The 27,608-nt window shown below is 40.4% G+C and overlaps 1 long non-coding RNA gene across 1 annotated transcript; it reads right to left on the bottom strand.

Moving 5' to 3' along the window:
* Positions 1–2,456: 2,456 nt before the first annotated feature.
* Positions 2,457–4,730, bottom strand: LOC145001798 (uncharacterized). The gene is made up of 3 exons (XR_013661719.1): positions 4,193–4,730; positions 3,559–3,639; positions 2,457–2,636 (listed from the first exon to the last, which is right to left on the bottom strand). It is a non-coding gene; the product is annotated as an uncharacterized LOC145001798 (long non-coding RNA).
* Between the last annotated feature and the right edge of the window lie 22,878 nt (positions 4,731–27,608).

The raw sequence follows: 27,608 nt of genomic DNA, 5'->3' as shown, positions 1-27,608 counted from the left end.
TGCCCCAGCAGTGTTCATCGATCTCATGAACCGAGTGTGCAGGCCAATACTAGATCGGTCAGTGATTGTATTCATCAATGACATCTTGGTATATTCAAGATCTAGAGAGCAGCATGAGGAGCATTTGAGGGAGATCCTCGGAGTTCTGAGATCGGAGAGGCTTTATGACAAATTCTCCAAGTGTGATTTCTTGTTGCGAGAGGTCCAGTTCCTGGGACATCTCATTAAACAGAAAGGGATATTGGTCGACCCGGCCAAAGTTGAGGCGGTGATGAGTTGGTAGGTGCCGAGGTCACCCTCCGAGATCAAGAGTTTTCTAGGGTTGGCCGGTTATTATCGGAGATTTATCAAGGATTTCTCTAAGATCGTAGTGCCACTCACCAGATTGACCCGGAAGGGTGTCGCTTTTTCATGGGGCCCCGAGTAGCAGGCCTCCTTTGAGACGGTTCGCCAAAGGTTATGCGAGGCCCCGGTGTTAGCCCTCCCGGAGGGAATGGAGGACTTTGTGGTATACTGTGATGCATCGATCTTGGGGATGGGAGCAGTGCGGATGCAGAGAGGGCATGTGATAGCATACGCATCGAGGCAACTGAAGCCACATGAGACGAGGTATCCCACGCATGACCTAGAGTTGGGGGCAGTGGTGTTCGCCCTCAAGATTTGGCGTCACTATCTGTATGGGGTTCGGTGTACGATATACACGAACCATATGAGCCTGAAATATTTGATGGATCAACCCAACCTAAATATGCAGCAGAAGAGGTGGTCGGATGTGGTTAAGGATTATGATTGTGAGATCCTGTACCATCCGGGCAAGGCTAATGTGGTAGCCGAAATTCTCGATGGAAGAGACTCATCGGTCGAAATTCTCGATCCATCCTGGGGCCACTAAGATGTATTTGGATATGAGGAGGGATTATTGGTGGCCCTGTATGAAGAGGGATGTTGCGTGGTTTGTTGAGAGGTGCTTAACCTGCCGTAGGGTTAAGGCTGAGCACCAGAGACTGCATGGTAGGTTGCAGCCGTTGGAGGTTCCCGAATGGAAGTGGGAACAAATTACCATGGATTTTATCACCAAATTATCGAGAACCGCGAGGGGAGTCGATGCAATTTGGGTGATTGTGGACAGGTTGACGAAGAGCGCGCACTTCCTTGCTATTAGTGAGAGCTCCTCCGCAGAGAAGTTAACAGAGATGTACGTGAGGGAAGTGGTATCTCAGCATGGGGTGCCGATCTCGATTGTCTCAGACCGGGATGTACGTTTCACTTCCTAATTCTAGAAGAAGTTTCATGAGGAGCTGGGTACTAGGCTGCATTTTAGTACCGCATATCACCCCCAGACAGACGGATAGAGTGAGCAGACGATTCAGACACTCGAGGACATGCTCCGGGCATGTGTGATGGATTTCCGGGGGGGGGGGGGGGAGTTGGGATACGTACTTGCCCTTGGCAGAGTTTTCTCACAACAACAACCATCATTCGAGCATTGGTATGCCACCCTTTGAGCTGTTGTATAGGAGGAGGTGCCGGACCCCCATTTGCTGGGGAGAAGTCGGACAGCGTGTTATGGGCAGTACTGAGATCGTACTTCAGACGACAGAGCAGATCGAACAGGTCAGATAGAGGTTTTTGACCGCTCAGATTCGTCAGAAGAGTTATGCGGACAGACGCCAGTCCGAGCTTGATTTTTCAGGTCGGTGACTTTGTGCTCCTGAAGGTCTCTCCTTGGAAAGGAGTGATTCGATTCAAGAAGAAGGGCAAGTTGGGGCCCTGATATATTGGTCGATTTCGGGTGGTCGCGAGGATAGGCAGGGTAGCCTATCGTTTGGAATTTCCAGCAGAGTTGGGGCAGATTCACGACACTTTCCATGTGTCGCAATTGCGGAAGTGTATAGCCGATGAGTCGGCAGTGGTTCCATTAGAGGATATTCAGGTGGATGCGAGCCTGAATTATGCTGAGAGACGAGTGACAATCAAAGATTGGAAAATCAAGGTTCTGAGGAATAAGGAGGTACCCTTAGTTTTGGTTCAGTGGTAGCATCGGAAGGGGTTCGGTATGACTTGGGAGCCGGAGCGTGAGATGCGCGAGCAGCATCCAGAGTTATTTGTAGAACGAGACTTCGAGGGCGAAGTCTAGTTCTAGTGGGGGAGAATTGTAACAGCCCGGATTCTCAGGTATTATTCATTCTTATATTTTTGGTATTTTGTGAGGAGACTCGGCAAGTTGGAGCTCAAACTCGCCGAGTAGGATCGTGATTTTGGACGAGGGTTCACGTCTGGACTCAGCGAGTCCAAGGAGTGGACTCGGCGAGTCCACGCTGTTTAATGAAACCCTAATTCTCCGGGTTTGGAGCCTATTTATGTCACACCCCCGGCCGAGGCGGCGAAACATGCCGGGCTGTGCGACTAAGTTCATGGATCACAGATAAATTGAATATACAGCACAAGTACAACAATAAACAAAACAACATTTCATTACATTTTTATGTTTTCATACATGGTTCTTACAGATAGTAATAAAATAATAATACGAGTTTGCCTTAACAGTGAGGCATAACAGTTCAAAAGTAGAAAATTAAAGTACTTGCGAGCCATGTTTTCCATCGTCTGAGTGTGCCCGAAATTTCACTGATTTCCTGAGAATACATGTATTTTGAAAGTCAACACGAGGTTGGTGAGAGTCATAGGTTTTCTGCTAGCCGCAATAATAATACTTTCAAAAGTCCAAGAGTATATTTTTCTTGTAGAATGATAGTTGAAACAATGCTTGTCATGAGTCTTTAAAAGCTAAAAAAAGTAATTTTATAAATAAAATTATGCTTTTAAAGAAAATGTGTTTGTAATAACTTCATGAAAGTTTAAATATATCCATTGTATAAGTAACCACTGTACTTTAAAACAGTTCTAAAAGCAACCAAACATATGGTTGTAGTGAAAAAGTGAGAGAGATTCGTGTTAACGTTTTTAGTGAGTTCTATAATCGAGCTATAGACGAAAGGCACCCCTCCCTACGATGCTTCATTGGACATCGTAGTAACGATCGTAGACACATATCACCTGCTTCGATTGATCAGTCGATGGTTGTAGCTAGCAACCGCAGGTGGGGTTGTCAACCCTATATAGATCTATATATATGTAATTCGCTCCGAAGATTAACGATTATAGCAGTGTGGGGCAGGCTAAGTGATTAAACCCAGCTAATGAATAGTAGCGTCTCACTCAAAAACCATTAACGCAAAGTTTGTGAATAACTCTCAGTCCTAACTTAATTATAGATAAGTACCGGGCACAATGAAACTCGTAGTATAGTATTTGTAAAGTCGAGTATGGTTGATGTATTTATAAAAGTATAAATTACTCGCTTTTATAGAGATATGTATTTTAACATAACAATCTTGTATAAGTGTGTAAAGTCTTATGCATGATGGAAGTATTTATAACTTAAATTTGTAGCATGCATATCATATAAGACTTATATATTTGTATCATAAATAATATATAGCACATGTATTCTCCCCCAAAACAAATAAATATAAAAAGAGGGGCCGTAACTCTCACCTTATCGAGTGGTAAACGAGTAGTTCTGAAGACCAGAATGTATTGCCGTGAGGTCGTGATCTCCGGGATTAGTTCGATTTCCTAGAAATTCGATATATATTAATATTTGGACATGATTAAGTATTATAACAATTTCTTGAATAATTCCCTAACTTTTGCCAATTTAAAATTTATAATTATTTTAAATAAATTTTAAAATTTAATTTATTATTTTTCCGCAAGTTTTTAAATAACCAAAATTAATTTATTTGAAATCAACTTTAAAATTTCTAATATATACGTATAAACATTATTCATTTAATTTTGTATTTAAAGTTTGATTTGTTTTGAAAAGATTTGTTCAGTTTAGGGTATGTTTTAAATATTTTGATTAAACTTTCATTGTTTAACAACTAGATTTGAGATAATTCTAAATAGGGAGGGACTAAACTTGGGCAAAATCGAAAGAGAGGGACTGCATGTATTTATTTGGTATCCTAATTTGCACCATATTCATCTTTTACACAGGAGGTGAACCTCCTGTGTTTTTCACCATCTTTACGTAAATACAAAAAAAAAATGAAATGAATGGTCTCGTGATTCCCAGCTACGTAGATGTGCATAATTTGTTAATTCAAGGATGTTTGGAGGTTACCTATGGCAACAAGTGGTGGCCGGTGGAGGTAGCTTGCAGCAGAATGGTAGTTCGGTGATGATGGGTGGAGGCCGGCAGCCTCCTGCTGTTGGTTTTCTGCTACTGTTTTAATGAAGACGAAGAAAGGGAAGGATGGAGGGTGTCACAAGGTAGTACACAGTAGTGGTGGAGGTGGGTTTTTTTTTTTTTGTGTGGGTAAGGGGAGGGTGACAATGGAGCGACGGGATGGCAGGGGGTGGCGAAGCTGTGATGGTAGCCTCCTGCTACCTCCGTTTTTTGGTTTCAGTTGAGTCTTGTGACGAGAGGGAAGGTTGGCTGGAGGTGGTGATCTACTGTGGGGCTATAAGAAGACGTTTGGGTGGTAAAAGAAGGTGTTTTAGGGTGGTTGAGGGTGTAGCCGTGAGTGTAGGATGAAGGATTTAGAGAGGAGTTTTCAGAGGATTTAGAAGAAGAGGAAGTTGCTGGAGATTTGTGAGTGAGTTTGAGGGTTCCTCAAGTCCCTTTTTATAGTGTAACATACTCACTCACAAACCAATGGAAGCCATACCTATGCCCCATCAATTGTACTTTTAGCAAGCCTTGGACACTAAGATGAAGAGTGAAGGAGAGGAAAGGCACGTGGGTTTGATACTAGTTGGAAGAAGATCAGGTTTTTGCAGTTTATCATCCCATGTGGGCCCCACATGGGGTTATGCTCCATTACATGCCCAAAACACACCAAAACCAGGTGCCTCGGGATTCGTGCATTGGGGATTTTTTTTGAAAACACCGTTAAATAGAGTATAATTCAAGGATTTCAGAACATCAAACGGATTAATTTTTGGAGTTACGGATCTCCGGAAAATTGCGTTTTAAGTTTTGCGTCTTAACGGCTCGTGGTGTCCGTTTTCGCGACTTGTGTAAATATTTTTGTAAAAATTATTTCGAGTGTGGAATTAAATAATATACTATATCCTGATTCCAAAAATGCTCTCATAATTCCCATCGGCAAAGCGTAAGTGCCTCAACGGAACATTTTTGTTTACGCGATTAACGAATAACAGTGTTTTACTGTCCATTTTTCTTAAAGCGGTTGTATCTTTTGCATACGAACTCTGTTTTGGACGTTTTTTATATTTTTGGAAATAGGGGAACATGTACTATCATATTTTTGTGTTTATTTTGCTCAAAAATGATTAATGTTAAACTTCAGTTTTCAGACGCATTAGTCAGCGCTGCAGTTGAGCGGTTTGATTTGGTTACCAGTTTACACGTTTGGGCATAAAAATATCATCAAATATTATATAATAATTGAAATTAACTCATTTATATTTCATTAGATGCAGTTAAAGCTGAATAAATTAATTACAAATAGATTTGCCGTAATTTAGTCATTTGAAATCTAGGCCCTAAATTTCGGGATGTCACAATTTAAGGGAACTTATAGCCTCCTATTGCGGCTACTAGTCCCTTGAGAGAACCCTAAGAGACCTAATTCGTTTTGGGAGAGAGGAAGTCACTTTTTGGCTTTGTATTCTTTGTTTAGCAAGAGGAAGGTGGCAAGAGCAAGGAGGAGGTGAGATTCTAGCATCCAGAGTCCAGAGGCTTCATTTTGAGGCAATGGTTCGAATCTCCTTTAGTTATAGGGTTGATCTTTAGAGTTAGTGTTTTACAACCCCCTTTGGAGAGTGATTATTTGAAGCAAATGGTCCCTCTTCGAGTTTGTGCCTTGGATCTGGACTCAAAGAGGTCCAGAGACCTTAACCATTGGAGCTTTTTGGGTTATTATGGAGTCATTGGACCTAGGTGGTTATTTTTGGGACCAAATCTCCTTTTGATGCCTTGTGGGGGTTATACAAGCATCAAGTTTCGAACTTTACGTGACATTCATGCTTGGGAAGACCAGATCTATGGTTTGGGAAAGCAGATCTGACCTCAGAAGGTCAATAAAGTTTGTGCATGGCATGAACTTGCCGAGTTGTTCTTGGGATTCGGCGAGTAGGGTTGGGGTTTCACGTAAAGTGTTCAGCGAGTGGACTCGCCGGGTTGGGGGATGACCCAGTGAGTCAAGGAGAGTCAATATGGGGTTGAGTCAAGCCGGAACTCGCCGAGTTGTTCTTGAGACTCGAAGAGTTGAGTCGTGGTTGCCCCGCGATTCATGCCAGGTGGAACTCATCGAGTTAGGGAAGTACTCGACGTGCCAAGAGAGGATCCGAGGGAGTCATTGAACGTGTATAAACTCGTCGATTTGCTTTGGTGCACTCGCCGAGTGCGGTCAAAGTTGACCATTGACTAGAGTTGACCAGTGTTGACTTGATAGGGTTAGTCAACCTTAGTTGTACAAGTGTTAATTAGAGATATATTGTATTATAGGAAGATTATAGCTCGGGGTATCGAGCACGAGTGATTTCCGGGATTTGCGAGTTATCGAGATACACGAGGTGAGTCTTCTCACTATACTTTACCTTGAGTAGGTAACTAGAGTATGTGATACATTGTTTGTATGCTATATATGTGTTATGTGTTGCACTGCATTATTCTATGTGATTTATGTTGTGCATGTTTACAGAGTTAGAACCTGAGGGTTCACAGAGTTTGGGTGCACGGACCCACAGAGTTATAGCCTCGAGTGGCTAATATGTGTTGTATGTGGTATTTTGGGGAACTCACTAAGCTTTATGCTTACAGTGTTTGGTGTTATTTGTTTCAGGTACTAGTGACGACCGTGGGAAGGCGCCGACTTGATCAGTACACACACAGGATTTTATGTTATGAGATCTTGGGATTTTTGTATAACATGGATTGAATTTCAAACATGAGTGTTTTTACGAATATTAAATGAATTATGTTTTTATAAAATGCGAAAAATTGTTTTGAAATTTATGGTGTTACACTAAACATTTGAGTCTTGGTAGAAGACTACTTTCAAAACATATCAGTCTTGGTAGAAGACTACTTTCAAAACATTCGGGTCTTGGTTGAAGGCTACTCTTTATACTAATAGAAATCATAGGGATTTGTTAGGGTATTCAAACGCTTTAAACTGCTTTCAAATAGTTCATACTTATACAATCTTTTTCCAAAGGTTTACAAGTCATTGCTTCACAGTTTTACAAATCATAGACACATTAATAGTTATGAATTCACCAGCTTTTTGGCTGATACTCGCTTTCAAAATAACTTGTTTTCTCAGGTCACAAATAGACAGATACGACGATCAGGCTTTGTGAAGATGGAGAAATGTGGACTCCTATTTTATTTTGATTGTTCATTATGTTGTCTTATATTATGAAAGAACACTTGTAACAAAAAATATACTATTAATGCAATGGATGATGTTATTGCTTGTTTACTACTTTGTATTGTTATGATACATTACATGACGTCCTCCGCCCCAGAACGTTTCTGCCGTTCTCGGTTTTGGGGTGTGATAGCAGGACCGATCAGTGCAAGTCGACGGCTAATTTTTTTTTTTTTTTTTTTTTTTTTTTTTTTTTTTTTTTTTGTACGTGGTGAATATTTTTGGGTAAGTAACCCTAGCTTGATACTATGTTAATTAGTGTAAAAGCCTCATAAAAGAGAGGCTATGTATACATTATATTTGTTTAAAGAGAATATAACATTGGGTCCTTATACTATGCAATATACATCAAAAATAATATACACCATAACTAACAATATACACAAAATAATATGAATAAACATGAAATATGCATTTATTTTAAAAAAGATTTTTTAAACCTCTTAGTTCTAAGCAATTTTGTTTTTTAGAGCATAACACATATGCATAATTTTAGGTACATATGCACATTTTCATGTTAAAAAAAGGTCTTTCTCTCAATATTACGATATTTCATATTTTACCTTTAGAAAAATAATTTTTGAAAAAAATAAATATTTGATGAATATACATATATTTTTTTGTGTATATACATACGTAATTACACTGTCCTCCCCTCGGAACATGTAGCCTTGCGATGCAGTCATAACACGCGGTCTTAGTGTATTTTAGTATTTATTTTCACAAAAAATAGCATGTGATATTTTGAAACCTTTGCTCTAACAAAAGAACATTTCAACCTTAAGAAAATAAAATCGATCCATTTATTAATGTTATGCCTTCATAAGTTTCTATGCATGAACATTATTATACAATTATACTTTACCAAATACCAAGGATAATATGATATTTTGTTCCTTTATAATAATACACAACCAAAAAAATGAAATTACATCAAACCAAATAAAAAAAAAAAAAGGGTATTTTAAATATTTTGTTAAGAATGTGGTATACTAATTAGCACCTCATCATCGACTTTAAAGGTGTGGGTGAAATGGTTTATGGCTTCCACTTACTTCTTAAACACTAAGGGTCTAAGTTCCATAAGTTTTTGCAATCTTTGGACCTAAACTTTTACTTTTGCAATTTTGGTCCTAATTGCACATATTCCTTTCAATTTTGGGACATTTTTCAGGTAGTTTTAAATATTATTCGTAAGAATTATAGAAGGATTTTTGGATTCATCAGCCACACAAGATATTAATAAAAAAATAAAGATATTGGCATTTTCACAAACACTTGGAGTGCATCGTTTGAATAAATTATGTTAATTGCTAATCTTTTCTAACAAATCGAATTTAGGACTGTATTGGGCACCGCGGGTAGCAAGACAATACACCCAAAATAGAAATCTCTATAGCAAGCAGCAGAGCTAGCCTTCGTCTTCTTCGTTGACTTCACACAAGATGGAAAATCCACGACTTCATAGAGCACACAAATATTAAGGTCTTAAACTTGAAATTAGAAATAAGAACAAAGAAAGAGATTGGAGTCGGGGTTGGATTATGATTGTTACTACCCAATTGTGTATGACGATCGAAATCAAGAAGCCAAAAACCAAAAACCAGATGACGGAATATGATGGCGGTGGCGAGAATATGGGCTAACATCTTGAAAAAAGCGACGAGCTTGCCTGTGATTGTCATTCAGAAGCGGAATGGAAGCAAGAGAGAAGAGATCCTTCCATCTGTACATTTAATTGAAAAGTTCAATTTCAATTATAAAAAATATGTATATGTTTATGAGGAAAAAAACCTTTTTGTGAGTAGCCCTTACTTGTTTTTCAAATGAAATCTTCTTCATCCTTTTCTTCTTCGTGATGATGATTCTTCACAGTCCTTACCATCAGCTTCGATTGCTTCTTAAAAAACACAAAATTCTATCATTACATAAATGCCGCAATTAAGGCAAACAATCAAACCCATACGATACACATAAGCAAGGGTGAAGGTACGGTAGAAGAAGGTTCGAGAAGGGTTCTTGCATCTGATTCTTCACAGTCCTTACCATAAGCAAGGGTGAAGTTGTTAAGGCGCTATAGAAGATAATGATCACTAAATTTTGAAGGCGGTCTAAAAAAAAAAAAAAAAAAACTTTTATATAAAAGTGATGGCAAAGTAAAAAGAAGTAAAGAGTATAGCAACTGTGGCCAAAATAGTAAATGAATGAAAAAATATGGTAAAAATGAGAATTGGCAAAAGTTCTGTTCACTATATTTTTTTATAATTAATAGTACATATAATTATGTTTATTTTAAGTTAATGAATGCATTTTTCAAGTGGTAAAAATGAGGAAGCTCTATCTTGTCGTAAAGAAAGCTGCAAGTGAGAATCTGCTGAGCGATCTCATATCTGTGGTCACCTTTACACCATATTTACATATAGGTCCCTTCGGTTGTACTTTATTTACAATAATGCGAAAGGTGTCAAAAACATAAAAAATGAGGAATAATTGGCTTTTGTTGACCCTTATCCAAACTAATTAAGCCAGACCTTTTCAATCATTTTCCAACGATTTTGGTGGTCCATTTCTTTAAATAGGTACTTCCCCATATTTATTCCATTTGTCCAAATTGAGAGGTAAACTGTCCCTTCATATTTATTAAACAACACTTCACAGTTCATACATTATTTTATTACTATATATTAAATGGAATAAAAATCAGATATTTTTAAATTTTATATCTAACGAAATCTCTCATTTTTCTATAAACAAACCCAAGCACGAGTAACCTAAAAAATACCACACTATGTTAATCTACAAGGTATAAACATTAAAGATATGTCAAGTATGTAATTTAGATAAAGACTAAACTACAAATTTGTCCAAAAAGATTTTAATTTATACCGTTAGTTCAAAATCAAATTTTTATTTCCGATATAATTCATTTTAAATTTGAAATGACTATTATACCATATAATTTAATATTTTACATTTTATTAAATATTTTTGTTTTTATTTTAATATTTTGATAATTAAAAAATAAGAAAAAACTCATCGTACCCCGTTCCACTCTCTCTCTCTCTCTCTCTCTCTCTATATATATATATATATATATATATATATATATATATATATATATATATATATATATATATATATATATATATATATATATATATATATATATATATATATCACACACAACTCATTCTTCTAGACATCGTATTCTCCAAACATCCCTTGTTGATGAACAAAAACCAGAATCAAGCCATAGAAATCCCTCTTCTTCTTATTCTTCAACTGGATTTATAAACTCAACGCTTGAAACCTGTATAACTTCAAAACAAAATGCTTGAAATGCACCGAATAAAGAGATTCCAGAGAAAGATAAGTCACGAATTGGTGCTAGATGATCAAAAACACAACCATCACCTACTTCGATTTTGTTAACAACCCCTTTTTCTTCCAAATCAAGACAAGGTTTTCCTGCAACAAGGTTTTTCATCAGGCTCATCAACTCAAAGAAACCCTTTAATTTAAAAATTGATCCAGAGAAACCCATTGATTTAAGAATCGTGTAACGATGGAATTTTTTAAGCAAAATTTTCATTTTTAATGTAACACCGTAAATTTCAAAACAAAAATTTCAATTTTTATAAAACATAATTCACTTAATATTCATAAAACAACCATATTTGAAATTCAATCCAAGTAATACAAAAATCCCAAGATCTCAAAATCATAAATCCCATGCGTGTGTACTGATCAAGCCGGCACCTTCCCACGGTCGTCACTAGTACCTGAAACAAATAACATCAAACAATGTAAGCACAAAGTTTAGTGAGTTCCCCAAAATACCACATATAACACATATTAGCCACTCGAGGCTATAACTCTGTGGGTCCGTGCACCCAAACTCTGTGAACCCTCAGGTTCTAACTCTGTAAACATGCACAGCATAAATCACATAGAATAATGCAGCGCAACACATAACACATATATAACATACAAACACTGTATCACATAACTCTAGTTACCTACTCAAGGTAAAGTATAGTGAGAAGACTCACCTCGCGTATCTCGGTAACTCGCAAGTCCATGAAATCACTCGTGCTCGATCTCCCGATCTATAGTCCTCCTATAACACAATACGTGTCTAAATAACACTTCACAACTAAGGTTAACTATCCCTTAACTAGTCAACATAGGTCAACGACCAACTTTGACCGGACTCGGCGAGTGCACTATAGCGACTCGACGAGTCTATAAGCATACACTGATTTCCCTGGGATCCTCACTTCACACGACGAGTATTCTCCTAACTTGACGAGTTCCACCTAGGATGAGTTGTGGGGCCTCCACGACTCAACTCGCCGAGTCTCAAGAACAACTCGGCGAGTTCCAACTTGACTCAGTCCACCTATCAACCCACTCTGACTCTCCCTGACTCACTGAGTCAATCCCTTAACTCGGCAAGACCACTCGCTGAGTGGTGTTGGGCAATCTTCATGCTACTCGCCGAGTCTGTTCTTCAGACTCGGCGAGTCCATGCCATGCATCAATTCAAACTCACTCCTGAGGTCAGATCTGTTCCATATATTCATAGATCTAGCCTCCCCAAGCATGATAATCATGTAAAGTCCAAACCTTAGGGCTCAAACAACAACTATTTGCTCATAAATGATGTTTTAGCCCCATATCTCATAACTCTAGGCCAATACTCTCATGAACCCTCATAAAGCTTAAGGAATACAACTCTTCTGGACCTCTATGGATCTCATCCCAAGCCCTATCATGAATAGGGACGAAATGGACATCAAATGTAACCAACAAAGGGGTCAAGAAACCCTAATTCCCCATGTTCATCATAAAAACGAAAAAGGAAGCCAAGATATACCTCCAAGATGATGCTCTGAGCTCCAAAATCACAGAATATCCACTTCCCTTGCCTTCTCGTAGCTAGAATCTCCTTTGCCTTGCCAAACCAAGCTCCAAAGGTCAATAATGGCATCTTTTATCTCCCAAAATGCTCAAATCTCTTTAGGGTTTCTTTATAGGGGTTGGTGGCAGCAAATGACGGCCATAAGCCCCTTTAAATAGGTCTTAAACCCTGGAAATTAGGGTTTCATTAAACAACATGGACTCGCCGAGTCCACTCTTGGACTCGCCGAGTCCAGACGCGAACCCACATCCAAAATCGCGATCCTACTCGGCGAGTTTGAGCTCCAACTCGCCGAGTCCACTCACAATTCTCCAAAAATACACCAATAATAAATACCTGGAAATTCCGGGCTGTTACAATTCTCCCCACTAGAACTAGACTTCGCCCTCGAAGTCTCGCTCTGCAAATAACTCCGGATGCTGCTCGCGCATCTCACGCTCCGGTTCCCAAGTCATCTCGGACCCTTTCCGATGTTGCCATTGAACCAAAACTAAAGGTACCTCCTTGTTTCTCAGAACTTTGATTTTCCGATCTTTGATTGCCACTGGTCTCTCAGCATAATTCAGGCTCGCATCCACCTGAATATCCTCTAATGGAACCACTGCCGACTCATCGGCTATACACTTCCACAATTACGACATATGGAAAGTGTCGTGAATTTGCCCCAACTGTACTGGCAAATCCAAATGATAGGCTACCCTGCCTACCCTCGCGACTACCAGAAATGGTCCGATATATCGGGGTCCCAATTTGCCCCTCTTCCTGAATCGAATCACTCCTTTCCAAGGAGAGACCTTCAGGAGCACAAAGTCGCCGATCTGGAACTCAAGCTCGGACCGGCGTCTGTCCGCATAACTCTTCTGTTGACTCTGAGCAGTCAGTAACCTTTGTCTGACCTGCTGGATCTGCTCTATCGTCTGAAGTACGATCTCAGTGTTGCCCATAACGCGTTGTCCAACTTCTCCCCAACAAATGGGGGTTCGACACCTCCTCCCATACAACAACTCAAAGGGTGGCATTCCGATGCTCGAATGATGGTTGTTGTTGTAAGAAAACTCGGCCAAGGGCAAATACGTATCCTAACTTCCCCCGAAATCCAATACACATGCTCGAAGCATGTCCTCGAGCGTCTGAATCGTCCGCTCACTTTGTCCGTCTGTCTGGGGGTGATATGCGGTACTAAAATGCAGCCTAGTACCCAGCTCCTCATGAAACATCTTCTAGAATCTGGAAGTGAAATATACATCCCGGTCTGAAACAATCGAGATCGGAACCCCATGCCGAGATACCACTTCCCTCACATACATCTCTGCTAACTTCTCTGCGGAAGAACTCTCGCTGATAGCAAGGAAGTGAGCGCTCTTCGTCAACCTGTCCACAATCACCCAAATTGCATCAACTCCCCGAGCAGTCCTTGGCAATTTGGTGATGAAATCCATGGTGGTCTGTTCCCACTTACATTCAGGAACCTCCAACGGCTGCAACTTACCATGCGGTCTCTGGTGTTCGGCCTTAACCCTACGGCAGGTTAAGCACCTCTCAACAAACCACGCAATATCCCTCTTCATACAGGGCCACCAATACTCCCTCCTCATGTCCAAATACATCTTAGTGGCCCCAGGATGGATCAAGAATTTCGACCGATGAGCCTCTTCCATCAAAATGGTACGCGTTCCTCCCACAAACGGTACCCAAATACGCCCTTGAAAAGTCATAAGCCCCCCGACCATCGGTAACGAACTTCGATACCAACCCAACAACTCGCTCTCTCTTCTGGTTCTCCGACCTCACTACCTCAGCCTGTGCTCCTCGAATGGTGTCCAACACCGGAGTCATGATAGTTAATCGCAAACATACATCTCGCAACGGGGCGTTCTCCGCCCTGCGACTCAGGGCGTTGGCTACCACATTACCCTTGCCCGGATGGTACAGGATCTCACAATCATAATCCTTAACCACATCCAACCACCTCCTCTGCTGCATATTTAGGTTGGGCTGATCCATCAAATATTTCAGGCTCATATGGTCCGTGTATATCGTACACCGAACCCCATACAGATAGTGATGCCAAATCTTGAGGGCGAACACCACTGCCCCCAACTCTAGGTCACGGGTGGGATACCTCGTCTCATGAGGCTTCAACTGCCTCGATGCATATGCTATCACATGCCCTCTCTGCATCAGCACCGCTCTCAACCCCAAGATCGATGCATCATAGTATACAACAAAGTCCTCCATTCCCTCTGGGAGGTCTAACATTGGGGCCTCGCATAACCTTTGGCAAAGCGTCTCAAAGGAGGCCTGCTGCTCGGGGCCCGATGAAAAAGTAACACCCTTCCGAGTCAACCTAGTGAGTGGCACTGCGATCTTAGAGAAATCCTTGATAAATCTCCGATAATAACCGGCCAACCCTAGAAAACTCCTGATCTCGGAGGGTGACCTCGGCACCTCCCAACTCATCACCGCCTCAACTTTGGCCGGGTTGACCAATATCCCTCCCTGGTTAACAAGATGTCCTAGGAACTGGACCTCTCGCAACCAGAAATCACACTTGGAGAATTTGGCATAAAGCCTCTCCGATCTCAGAACTCCGAGGATCTCCCTCAAATGCTCCTCATGCTTCTCTCTAGATCTCGAATATACCAAAATGTCATCAATGAATACAATCACCGACCGATAACGCATAATGCCCATAACGCATCCTAAACGCTGTCTTCTGGATGTCCTCATCTCGCACCCTCACCTAATGGTAGCCAGACCTCAAATCGATCTTGGAGAACCAAGATGCTCCCTGCAACGGGTCGAACAAATCGTCGATCCTCGGCAACGGGTGACGGTTCTTGACCGTCAGCTTGTTCAACCCCCGGTAATAAATGCACATCCGGTGTGAACCATCATTCTTCTTGACAAACAGAATAGGCGCTCCCCACGACGAGCTGCTCGGCCGAATAAACCATTTCCCCAGCAGCTCCTGAAGCTGCGAGGATAATTCTTGCATCTCTGGAGGTGCAAGACGATAAGGCACCTTAGCGATAGGTGCGGCCCTCGGGACCAAATCGATACCGAACTCTACTTGCCTCACGGGAGGCACACCCGGCAACTCCTCTGGAAAGACATCCGGGAACTCACGCACTATAGGAACCTCCTCCACCGACCTCAGCCTCTTGGAATCAACCTGCGTATCTGACACGTACGCCACAAAACTCTTACAACCCTGCTATAGACACTACCTCACCCTAGCGGCCGAACAAAACGTTGATCCAGAACGGGTACCCTCGCCGTACACTGTAAGAACTCCCATACTAGGGTCTCGTATGGTCACTAGTTGTCGCTCGCAGTCGATAAGCGCACCGAACCTGCTCAACCAGTCCATGCCCACAATGACACAGATATCCCCCATGGCAATAGGAACCAAATCAATCGGGAACTCAACACCGAAAATCTCGAGTACGCACCCACGGATCACCTCCGTGGCATATATCACCTTCTCTTCAGCTATGGAAACTCTTAGAGGCTGACTCAGAGCCTCACAACTAACACTGATGTGCTGACTAAAAGCCAAAGATACAAAAGACCGACTTGCACCCGAGTCAAATAATACCAAGGCAGGTACAGAATTCACAAGAAAAGTACCTACGCATAACATAATATAAGCATAATATCTCAACATTACAATAAATACACGAAATAATACATACCAGCCATGACATCGAGCGCTGCACGGACCTCCTCCACGGTCAACTGAAAGGCTCTCCCGCGTTCCCTCGGTGCCTCGGCCTTTACTGGCCGACTCTCGGTAGCTCTGATGGCGGCAGGGGCAGATCCCTGAGGTGCTCCCTGCACTGATCCCCGCAACTGTGGACATTCCGCCTTCCGGTGTCCGGTCTGGTTGCAGTGAAAACATACTGCAAACCCCTTGGGGCAGTCCTTGGCCATATGCCCCTCCTTGCCACATTTGTAGCAAGATCCAACTCTACATACTCCATCATGACCCTTGCCGCACTTTCCACAAGTGCGGCCCTTCTGGCTCCCTGATTTGGGATCAGGGGGCTTGGCCCGCTTGGTTGCCAGCTGGAATTGTGCCGGTCGCCGATCCCTCCCCTGAGACTCAGCCTCCTCTCTAGCTTGAGTCTCCAGTTCGATCTCCCTCTTCCACGCATTTGCCTGAAGCTCAGAAAATGTCCGGTACGAGGAGTTCGCCATGAACTCCCGAATGTCTCGCCTCAAGATACTTAAATACCGGCTCATACGTGCCTACTCAGTGGACACATGCTCAGGGCAGAACATCGCCCTCTCGTGGAACATCCTGGTAATCAGTGTAATAGACTCAGTGCCCTGCTTAAGGGTCAGAAACTCCTGGGCAAAACGCTCCCTCTCCACCTGGGGAACGTACTCATCTCGGAACATGGTAGTGAACCTCTCCCAGGTCACCACCGCAAGCTCAGCAGGCGAAAAGTGCGCTGTCACAAACTTCCACCAGTCCTTCGCTCCCAAGCGAAGCTGGTTCAGCACGAACCGGTCTCGCAAATGCTCAAGAGATGAGCAAGTGAAGAAACACCCCTCCATTTCAGAAATCCATCTCGTAGCTGCCACCGGGTCCTGGGTTCCATCAAACTCTGGTGGTTTCGTGTTGCTGAACTCTTGGAACAGCAACGCATCACCACCCTGCGACCTCGCAGCAGCAACATCTGCGATAACCGCCGCAACAGAAGCCTCAGAAAGAGCAGCATAACGCTCATCGAAAGTCTTAATCAGCGTGGTCTTAATAGACCCGAACATCTCTGGTATCTCTGCCCTGATGGCCGCAACCACCTTCTCGTGGATGATCTGACGGATCTCCTCATCACTAGCCCCGATGCCCTCCGGCATATGACGTGTCCTCACCATGATCAATCTATAAAATACAACATATGATAAATTAGAATCCATTCGAGTATACTCACACTCGACACTCATCCCTCCTTGATCCTTGGTATTCCGATGATTCTTACTTGGACCGTACACCGCCCCGGTGCTTTCAGTAGTACGGGCCCAATACTACTGTCCACACCGTTTCAGTATACACCCCAAATCCTCCTCTTCGAATCCCAATTTCCAAGTACTCTATCACTTTCTAACTGATCTCTCATAAGCTCCTCGCTGCTACCTATTCTCTCTTAAGCATCTCATAGCAGCTCACCTCTCCATAGGCTAAGGCATCACAAATCAGGGCACTCTAGTCCTAATAGGAATACATAGCCTACTTTAGGAAGAGAATACATCATAACAATCTCATAAACATATAATATAAGGGTATCTTGGGAAATCACCGTTCGGCCGCTGACTGATCGTACACACGTTTCTCCTCTAAATTTCTCTAGAAATCTTTTACTTTCAAAAAATTTGTTTTCTTTTAAAAAATATTTTCCAAATCCTCAGTTTGAGTTCAAATACTCCCAAAGTTGTACCCGAATCCCTCAAACCAAGGCCCTAATACCAACTTGTAACACCGTAAATTTCAAAAAAAAATAATTTCGATTTTTATAAAACATAATTCACTTAATATTCATAAAACAACCATATTTGAAATTCAATCCAAGTAATACAAAAATCCCAAGATCTCAAAATCATAAATCCCATGCGTGTGTACTGATCAAGCCGACGCATTCCCACGGTCGTCACTAGTACCTGAAACAAATAACACTAAACACTGTAAGCACAAAGTTTAGTGAGTTCCCCAAAATACCACATATAACACATATTAGCCACTCGAGGCTATAACTCTGTGGGTCCGTGCACCCAAACTCTGTGAACCCTCAGGTTCTAACTCTGTAAACATGCACATCATAAATCACATAGAATAATGCAGCGCAACACATAACACATATATAGCATACAAACACTGTATCACATAACTCTAGTTACCTACTCAAGGTAAAGTATAGTGAGAAGACTCACCTCGTGTATCTCGGTAACTCGCAAGTCCCTGAAATCACTCGTGCTCGATCTCCCGATCTATAGTCCTCCTATAACACAATACGTCTCCAAATAACACTTCACAACTAAGGTTGACTATCCCTTAACAAGTCAACATAGGTCAACACTGGTCAATGGTCAACAGTCAACTTTGACCGGACTCGGCGAGTGCACTATAGCGACTCGGCAAGTCTATACGCATACACTGATTTCCCTGGGATCCTCACTTGACATGACGAGTATTCTCCTAACTCGACGAGTTCCACCTGGCATGAGTTGTGGGGCCTCCACGACTCAACTCGCCGAGTCTCAAGAACAACTCGGCGAGTTCCAGCTTGACTCAGTCCACCTGTCAACCCACTCTGACTCTCCCTGACTCACTGAGTCAATCCCTTAACTCGGCAAGACCACTCGCTGAGTGGTGCTGGGCAATCTTCAGCTACTCGTCGAGTCTGTTCTTCAGACTCGGCGAGTCCATGCCATGCATCAATTCAAACTCACTCCTGAGGTCAGATCTGTTCCATACATTCATAGATCTAGCCTCCCCAAGCATGATAATCATGTAAAGTTTAAACCTTGGGGCTCAAACAACAACTATTTGCTCATAAATGATGTTTTAGCCCCATATCTCATAACTCTAGGCCAATACTCTCATGAACCCTCATAAAGCTTAAGGAATACAACTCTTCTGGACCTCTATGGATCTCATCCCAAGCCCTATCATGAATAGGGATGAAATGGGCATCAAATGTAACCAACAAAGGGGTCAAGAAACCCTAAACTGTCACACCCCGCTAAAGCGGAAACGCAAGGTATGACAGCGATAACGGTTTCAATGCAAAAGATAAAGATACATCACCATAGCAGTATTTAAAAGTTTACAACCCATAGCTTCAAAAGAAACAAAATACAAGTTTTTCAAAATAACATTGTTCAAAATATAACTTCATAATAGCTTCAACACGATGCAGCATGCTCTATGATGATGAATCTTTACATCCACTTACTAATTACTTCCTGAAAAAGCATGTAAAACGAGCGTCAACTATGAAAATAGTTGGTGAGTATCACAAGTTTATAAATCGAGGGTACAATAATGCTTTTCGTAAGTACAAGTACATTGCTCTAATGATAAAACAAAGTTGATTGCTATTAAGGTATACAAGTTTATTGCTAGAACGGGAAACGCGTTTGTATGTGTATGAGCAAACAATGAGTCTCAACCAAACCTATGACTGAATCCCTATCGAGATCTATGCTTATCGTTCCATAGATGAATATGGTATCATGCACTCCAGCGATTCGGGCGAGTGAGGAGTTGTCAATTCCTAATAGCGCTATCCATAACGACCATTGGCTCAAAGAGTTAATGGTTAGAGATAAGGGAAGGGCCTTAGTACGATAAGTTCTCATGTTCCGTGTTGCATAGACATACATAAAGAAACATAGCAATACAACAGCAATCATGTTTGATACAATTCAATTTAAATACAACATGCAAACAGTAGTTTTTCTGGACATGCTTTTCCACCCCAAAACATAAAAACCGAAAATAGGGGAGTGCGTGAATACTCACGATGTTTTGTGTAGACACAAGCGGTACTTCGGGATGCACCAACGTCTTACTACCGAGATCCTACGACATCAAACACACGCACTAGTGAGTTTCCATGTCGATATCTAATGCTAATATACTAAACTCTACATATAGGGAAATGCCAATTTATGTTTTAGTATTGGATTTTATATCAATTAGTTACACTTTTTCTGAAGTAATGAAATTCTATATATCGGGCGATTAATTACAACCTTGGAATATAAACTTTCCAAATTTTTAAGTCCTTATTACAACATAAATTCACGAAAATAGCATTCGAGGGATAAAAATTCTCAAACTTTTTATTTAACTGTTATTACACAATACTAAGCTGGGAAAATTATAAAAATGGATTTCCAAGCTGTTTAATTATGTTTTATGATTTTTGAGCATTTATTACAATAAAAATTGAAATAAATAGAAAACAGTTTCCAAAATTACCCAAACTTTTTATTTAATTGTTATTATACATAAATAGGCTGGGAAAAATATAAAAGATATTTTTCAGTGGGTATTTCTATTTTTCCTTGCTCTATTCCTTTAAATAGTCATTAATTAAAGAAATAATATTAAACAGTTAAAATAAATCACCATAAATTTTTGTAACATCATTTACAGTATAAATATCTTGGGAAAAATATCAAAAGTGGTTTTGATAATGTATAAACTGGTTTTGGGTATTTATGTATAATTAAGTGTATTTTAGTGCAATTAACTTTAGAAAATAAGAGAAAAATAGTTTACAGTAGAGAAAAATATTCAAAAATTTTTTGTAACCTCCTACTCTATAATATTATATCCTGGTAAATTTTCATGAATTTTGGATAATCAGAACTATTTCTCCCATTTTTAGACCATTATAATTACCAAAAATTGGGAAAAATAGTAAAACATGATGGAAAATCTTGAAATTATTTTCTGGAGTCACCCATCACAGGTAAGGTATGCAAAAATTGTTAAATAGAATTTTCACATCCTATAAAGTGGTTTTGTAATTTATGATGTCCTAAATAAAAGAAAATTAGAAATCATACGAAATAGTAACAAAAATTACTGAAATTTGGTGAGGGGTCATTATTCCCCATAAGGATCATCCATGAATTTATTTAGGATTTATTGACCTCTGGAAGTATTTTATATGATTTATGCCCTTGGTTTTAGCAATAATTCTAATAAATCAAAGAAATAACAAAAGCTTTTGAAATTTTCCAGATTATCTCATGAATGCAAGGGCTTTCAAAAGGAAAAATGTAAAAAAAAATGTATTTAGAAGAGAAATGAGGGTAATGATTCCAAACAATTTAAGAAAAGTTGCATGCAATAATGCATGAAGTGTAAATGTGGCTGAAGTTCATGAATTTGTGTAGCCCATTCAGTGAGGTTTTAAGCCACGAAATTTCAACCATAATTCACTAGATATGTTAAGTTTCTAAGGTATTTTTCCTCAGATTTATGGTTGGGTTTAAGGCCATTGTTTAAGCAAGATAAAAATAGTGATCACAGAAAAAGAGCTGTATGCGCAACCTTTTTGTAAAATCTGCTAAACATCGGATATTTAATAATTTATAGTGAGACCAGTTGGGTTTGAAAGTTAACTCATGGAACTAACCAATACAAAAAGAATATCATGATTTGGTTAAGAAATGACTGATTTATGACTGTTCAAAGTCGAACAAAGTAATCTGGCAGATTGCATGTTTGCTTGTGTGCATTATTAGGGTATTTCAACAAGAACATCATGCATGTCTTTGGTAAGGCCCGATTTCTAACACATGCATGGAATGAATGAGAATCCAAGATGTACTAGAAATGGTTTAAATGCTTTTGTTCATGCATGAACACAAAAGAAATGGAGAAGAACATGAAATATTAGGTTTTGATGTCACGTGATCATATGTGCATCTTTTCCACTCCTTGCATGGGTTTGATCTCGGATTTTCACCATGTCTAACACATGCATTGTGTTATGGTGAGAATCTACAAACCACAAGGGGAGAATAAAGATTTCTAGCCATGGAAAGGCATAGAATCCGAAAAATAGAGAAGACTAAGAAGAAAAAGAGGTTTAACCATGAAACTATGGAAGAAGATGTTGTTGTTTACCTTGGTTTTGACCTTGAGAGAAGTAAGAACACTTCAAGGGCTTCACAATCTCGAAATTTTGCAGAGAAATGAGAGGATTTTCGTGAGTTTAGAGAGAGGGAAGAAGAGAGTGAAGTGTGTGAAGAGAGTGAAGTGAGAGAGTGAAGAGGGAAGAGGTGGAGTAAGGGTTTAAGCTTAATGATTGTGTTTTGGGGAAGAGAGAGGGCATGGGGAGAGGTGATGGCCGGTTTTTGCATGCATTTTGGCCTCCTCTCTCCTAAATTTTAAACTTTATAAACTTCCCTCCTATATTTTATATAAAAACATTCATTTTTATAAAATGTTTATTAAGCAATTTGATTTATTTAAAAATCTTGTTTTCAACAAATAATTTATGATTAATACTTGTAATTTATATTTCTAGTTCATTGGTATAATCCATAATTTGATTAATAAAATTTGATATTAGGAAGTTTATAGCCAAATTTTATAAAGTTTTTAAGCTTTATAATTTATAACTTTGGATTTTTGGCTCTTTAGGGTTTTTGGAATATTGTTTGATAGTCAACAACATGTTGAAGTATAATTAGAATGTTTTAATTTATTTTTAGAGTTTTATACCCTATTTCAATTATAACAAAGCTTGAAGCTTTATTCTAATTATAGTATTGGCATTTCCTATTGTAGCTAAGCAACTTACTAGAATTGTAAGTATCAAGTATATTAGTCCTAGACCTTAGTTGGATCCTAGTTTATGCAAGATTTTTGACCTAATTTATACTACTAGGTCATGGCATGTTGTGCATGAATGGTTATTATAAAGATGCATGAGTCCAAGAATGACCTGAATTGGCAGTTGTCACATAAACCCCCATGTTCATCATAAAAACGAAAAATGAAGCCAAGATATACCTCCAAGATGATGCTCTGAGCTCCAAAATCACAGAATGTCCACTTCCCTTGCCTTCTCTTAGCTAGAATCTCCTTTATGTTGCCAAAGCAAGCTCCAAAGGTCAATAATGGCCTCTTTTCTCTCCCAAAACGCTCAAATCTCTTTAGGGTTTCTCTCTAGGGGTTGGTGGCCGCAAATGACGACCGTAAGCCCCTTTAAATAGGTCTTAAACCCTGGAAATTAGGGTTTCATTAAACAGCGTGGACTCGCCGAGTCCAGACGTGAACCCGCGTCCAAAATCGCGATCCTACTCGGCGAGTTTGAGCTCCAACTCGCCGAGTCCACTCACAATTCTCCAAAAATACACCAATAATAAATACCTGGAAATTCCGGGCTGTTACATTTAAAACTAATAAAAACTCATATATTTCATTTCACAAAATCACAAGTGTCTCAAATCAACATAAATCCACAATAAAAGTCAAATCCCTGAATCTTCAACATAATCTCGAATAGATGTGTACAATCGCGTTGGTGTCTCCGCATCACAAACACGCATTCGACTACGCTGAGCATACACTCAAGTACGCCCCACGTACTTGTTTACCACTTTTTCTCTAATAAGGGCTAAAATGGAAAATGCTTAATAGATCAAGGTATACCTTGACTTCGGATGCTACAATTCTCCCCCACTAGAATCAGAATTCACCCTCGAAGTCATGCTCCGCAAATAACTCTGGATGCTGCTCCTGCATCTCCAACTTTGACTCCCAAGTCGACTTAGACCCTTTTCGATGCTGCCACTGGACGTGAACCAAGGGCACTTCCTTGTACCTCAAAACCTTCACCTTCCGATCCAAAATCGCAATGGGTCTGGCAATATAGTTCAGGATCACATCCACCTAAATGTCCTCTAATGGAACCACTGACGCCTCGTCGACTACACACTTCCTCAACTAGGACACGTGGAAGGTGTTATGAATCTGACTCAACTCTATAGGTAACACCAACCGGTAGGCTACTCTGTCTACCCTTGTGGTCACGCTAAAATGACCGATGTATCGGGTCCCTAGCTTGCCCTGCTTCCTGAATCAGATCACCCCCTTCCATGGAGATACATTCAGGAGGATGAAATCTCCGACCTAGAATTCTACCTCGGATCCTCGCCTGTCCGCATAACTTTTCTGGCGACTCTGGGCTGTTAGTAAAAGTTCAAAGGGAGGCATACCAATACTCGAATGATGGTTGTTGTTGTAGGAAAACTCAGCCAGGGTTAAATATGTGTCCCAACATCCTCCGAAGTCCATAACACAGGCACGTAGCATGTCCTCAAGTGTCTGAATTGTCCGCTTGCTCTGCCCGTCTGTCTGCGGGTGGTACGTAGTACTAAAATGCAGGCACGTGCCTAACTCCTCGTGAAATTTCTTCCAGAATCTGGAAGTAGAGCGCACGTCTTGATCTGACACTAATGATATCAGCACCCCATGCCGAGATACCACCTCTCTCATATAAATATCGGCCAATCTCTTTGCAGAAGAGATCTCACTAATAGCAAGGAAGTGAGCACTCTTCGTCAGTCGATCCACAATCACCCAAATCATGTCAACTCCACGCGCAATCCTTGGCAATTTGGTGATAAAGTCCATAGAGATATGTTCCCACTTCCACTAGGGAATCTCTAGAGGCTGCAATGGACCATGTGGGTGCTGATGCTCCGCCTTGACCCAACGGCATGTCAAGGACGTCTCAACTATCCAAGCAACATCCCACTTCATACAGGGCCACCAATAATCTCTGTTCACATCCAAATACATCTTAGTATCCCTGGGATGGGTCGAGAATCTCAATCTATGCGCCTCCTCCATTAGTATACGCTGAGCTCCGCCCGTAAAGGGCAGCCAAATCCGCCCTCGGAAACTCATAAGCCCCCGACTGTCGGTCACAAAAATAGAAACCTGCCCAATCACATGCTCTCTCTTACAGTTATCGGGTTTCACAGCCTCCGCCTGGGCCTGTCGAATGGTATCCAGGACTGGGGTCGTCACCGTCATCCTCATACATACATCTTGAATCGGGGCACTTTCCACTCTACGGCTCAGGGCCTCGGTCACCACATTAGCCTTTCCCGGATGTACAGGATCTCATAGTCATAGTCATTCACTAAATCCAACCATCTCCTCTGTCGCATATTTAGGTTGGGTTGATCCATGAGATACTTCAGGCTCGTGTGGTCTATGTATATGGTACACCGAACCCCATACAAGTAGTGGCACCAGATCTTGAGGGTGAACACCATCGCCCCCAACTCTAGATTGTGGGTGGAATATCTCGTCTCATGAGGCTTTAACTGCCTCGAGTCGTAAGCTATCATGTGCCCTCTCTGCATTAGCATCGTACCCAACCCGAATATAGAGGCATCACAGTAAACCACAAAGTCCTCCATTCCCTTGGGAAGAGCTAACATCGGGGCTTCGCACAAGCTCTGGCGAAGAGTCTCAAATGAGGTTTGCTGCTCGGGAACCAAGAAAAACTGACACCCTTCTGGGTCAACCTGGTGAGGTGGACGAAAATCTTGGAGAAATCTCTGATAAATTTCCGGTAGTAGCCGGGCAATCCAAGAAAACTCGTGATCTTGGATGGGGATCTCGGCACCTCCCATCGCATGACTGCCTCAATCCTGACCGGGTCGACCAATATCTTGTTCTGATTAATGAGATGCTCTAGAAACTAGACCTCTCGTAAACAAAAATCACACGTGGATAATTTGGCATAAAGCCTCTCCGATCTCAATACTCCAAGAATCTCTCTCAAATGATCTTCATGCTACTCTCTGGATCTCGAATACACCAAAATATCGTTGATGAACACCCGTTTCATGAGATCCATGAACATAGGCCTGCACACTCGGTTCATGAGATCCATGAACATTGTCGGTGTGTTGGTGAGTCCAAAAGGCATCACCACGAAATCGTAATGCCCATAACGAGTTCTAAAGGCCGTCTTCTGGATATCGTCTTCACGAACTCTCATCTGGTGATATCCAGACCTCAAATCGATCTTGGAAAACCAAGACACTGTTGGATTAGTGTCTATGTCTGTAACTATATTTGGTATGTACTTGACCCAGTTGTGCATGGTCCTTTTGGGTTGCCTTCACCAGAGCAACTTAACAAGGTAATTTACGGAGAGAGAGGATATTATGATTTAATAATATATTATAAGAATAATATATTAAAATAGAAACCATATTATTTAATTAGTATTAGTCATTAATTAATTAGGAATTAATTTGGTGACTAAAAGAGATTAATTAAATATAGGGGTATAAACTATCAAATGTATGATAGTTGAGTTTTGGGCTAAGGAAACCTAATGGATCAAATGGTGAATGAACTTATGATGGGGATCCATCAAAATTTCATCCATAGGCCTTATTCCAAAAGGTTCCTTGGGTTACTTGGTTGCTAAGTTGTCCATTAGGGTTTAGACTGAAACCCTAGCAGCCTAAAGTATAAAAATGACCCCTAGGCTATGAAAATTTGCTATACTTGATTCCAAGAGAGCCCTAGGGCCGATTTTAGAATCTCTAACCCTCTCTCATATTTTCTTCTTGCTTGTGGGGTTTGTGAACCATTAGAGGAGTTATAATTGTGACTCTAAGCTCAAGATCAAGAAGACTATAAGGATTTCAAGATATTTGGTAGAGGTAAACACTTAGATCTGTTCTTATGATGTTAATTTTGAATTTTATATGATAGATCTAGGGGTGTAAGTCTTGGATTCAAAGCATGTACAATAGAGAAACCTAGATCCAAGCATTAGGGTTTGTATGAGCACATAGGATTGTTCGTATGCATAAAACCCATCAGTGGTATCAGAGCCTTGATTGGTTTCTATTGTATGTGATGCTTTAACTGTTTGATTACTAGAAATCATTTTTGTGCTAACTGTTTGATGAACTTAACAAGTCCCATGAGGTACTCGACGAGTCCCATGTGGACTCGACGAGTTTAGCTGTCAGACAGAGGATATTTCGGGATTTTGTTGCTGTTTTGTCATGGGATTCGTGCCTAAATTGTTTTTTGAAGATAAAATCCAACTTTTATAGTAATTAAATGATTATCCATGCTAAAACAATAGATAATTTCAAATCTTTTGAATAATAGTTTATTTATATGATAAATATGGATTATTTATTTTATTTGGTAATTATCTTGTAACTAAAATTGGATTAAGTCAAATATAGATTATTATGAAATTAACTGGTTAATTTAAATTATTTGTTATTTGATCCCTTTTGTTTTGAAAACTTCAAAAAACTTGTCCTCAAGTTTTGAAATTTAAATTTTATGATTAGAAGTTTAATTTTGAGTTATTTAAATTTCTAACCTTTAGAGTTTTACAAGTTTAAAATTCAACCCTATACTATTATATTATTACAAGATTAATGTGTGTGTGTGTGTATATATATATATATATATATATATATATATATATATATATATGTAAAAGATTAAAGCTAGTCTTATCACTAGTAGGCCTCATTCACGAAGCCGATCTATAAGGTTGGTATAAGGTTGCTGCTTATAAAATGGCGCTTAATGCGTGTACACTCACACCCACCGCTTGCTTGATTGGTGGAGGGTCGTTAGCCGAACGGATAGGATAGGGCACTTAATACCTCAT

This window comes from Lactuca saligna, chromosome 1 (assembly GCF_052625555.1).
Source record: "Lactuca saligna cultivar CGN05327 chromosome 1, ASM5262555v1, whole genome shotgun sequence".
Classification (NCBI taxonomy): domain Eukaryota; kingdom Viridiplantae; phylum Streptophyta; class Magnoliopsida; order Asterales; family Asteraceae; genus Lactuca; species Lactuca saligna.
Note: the sequence above shows the minus strand (reverse complement) of the source record. Positions and strands in the feature narration are given on the sequence as shown.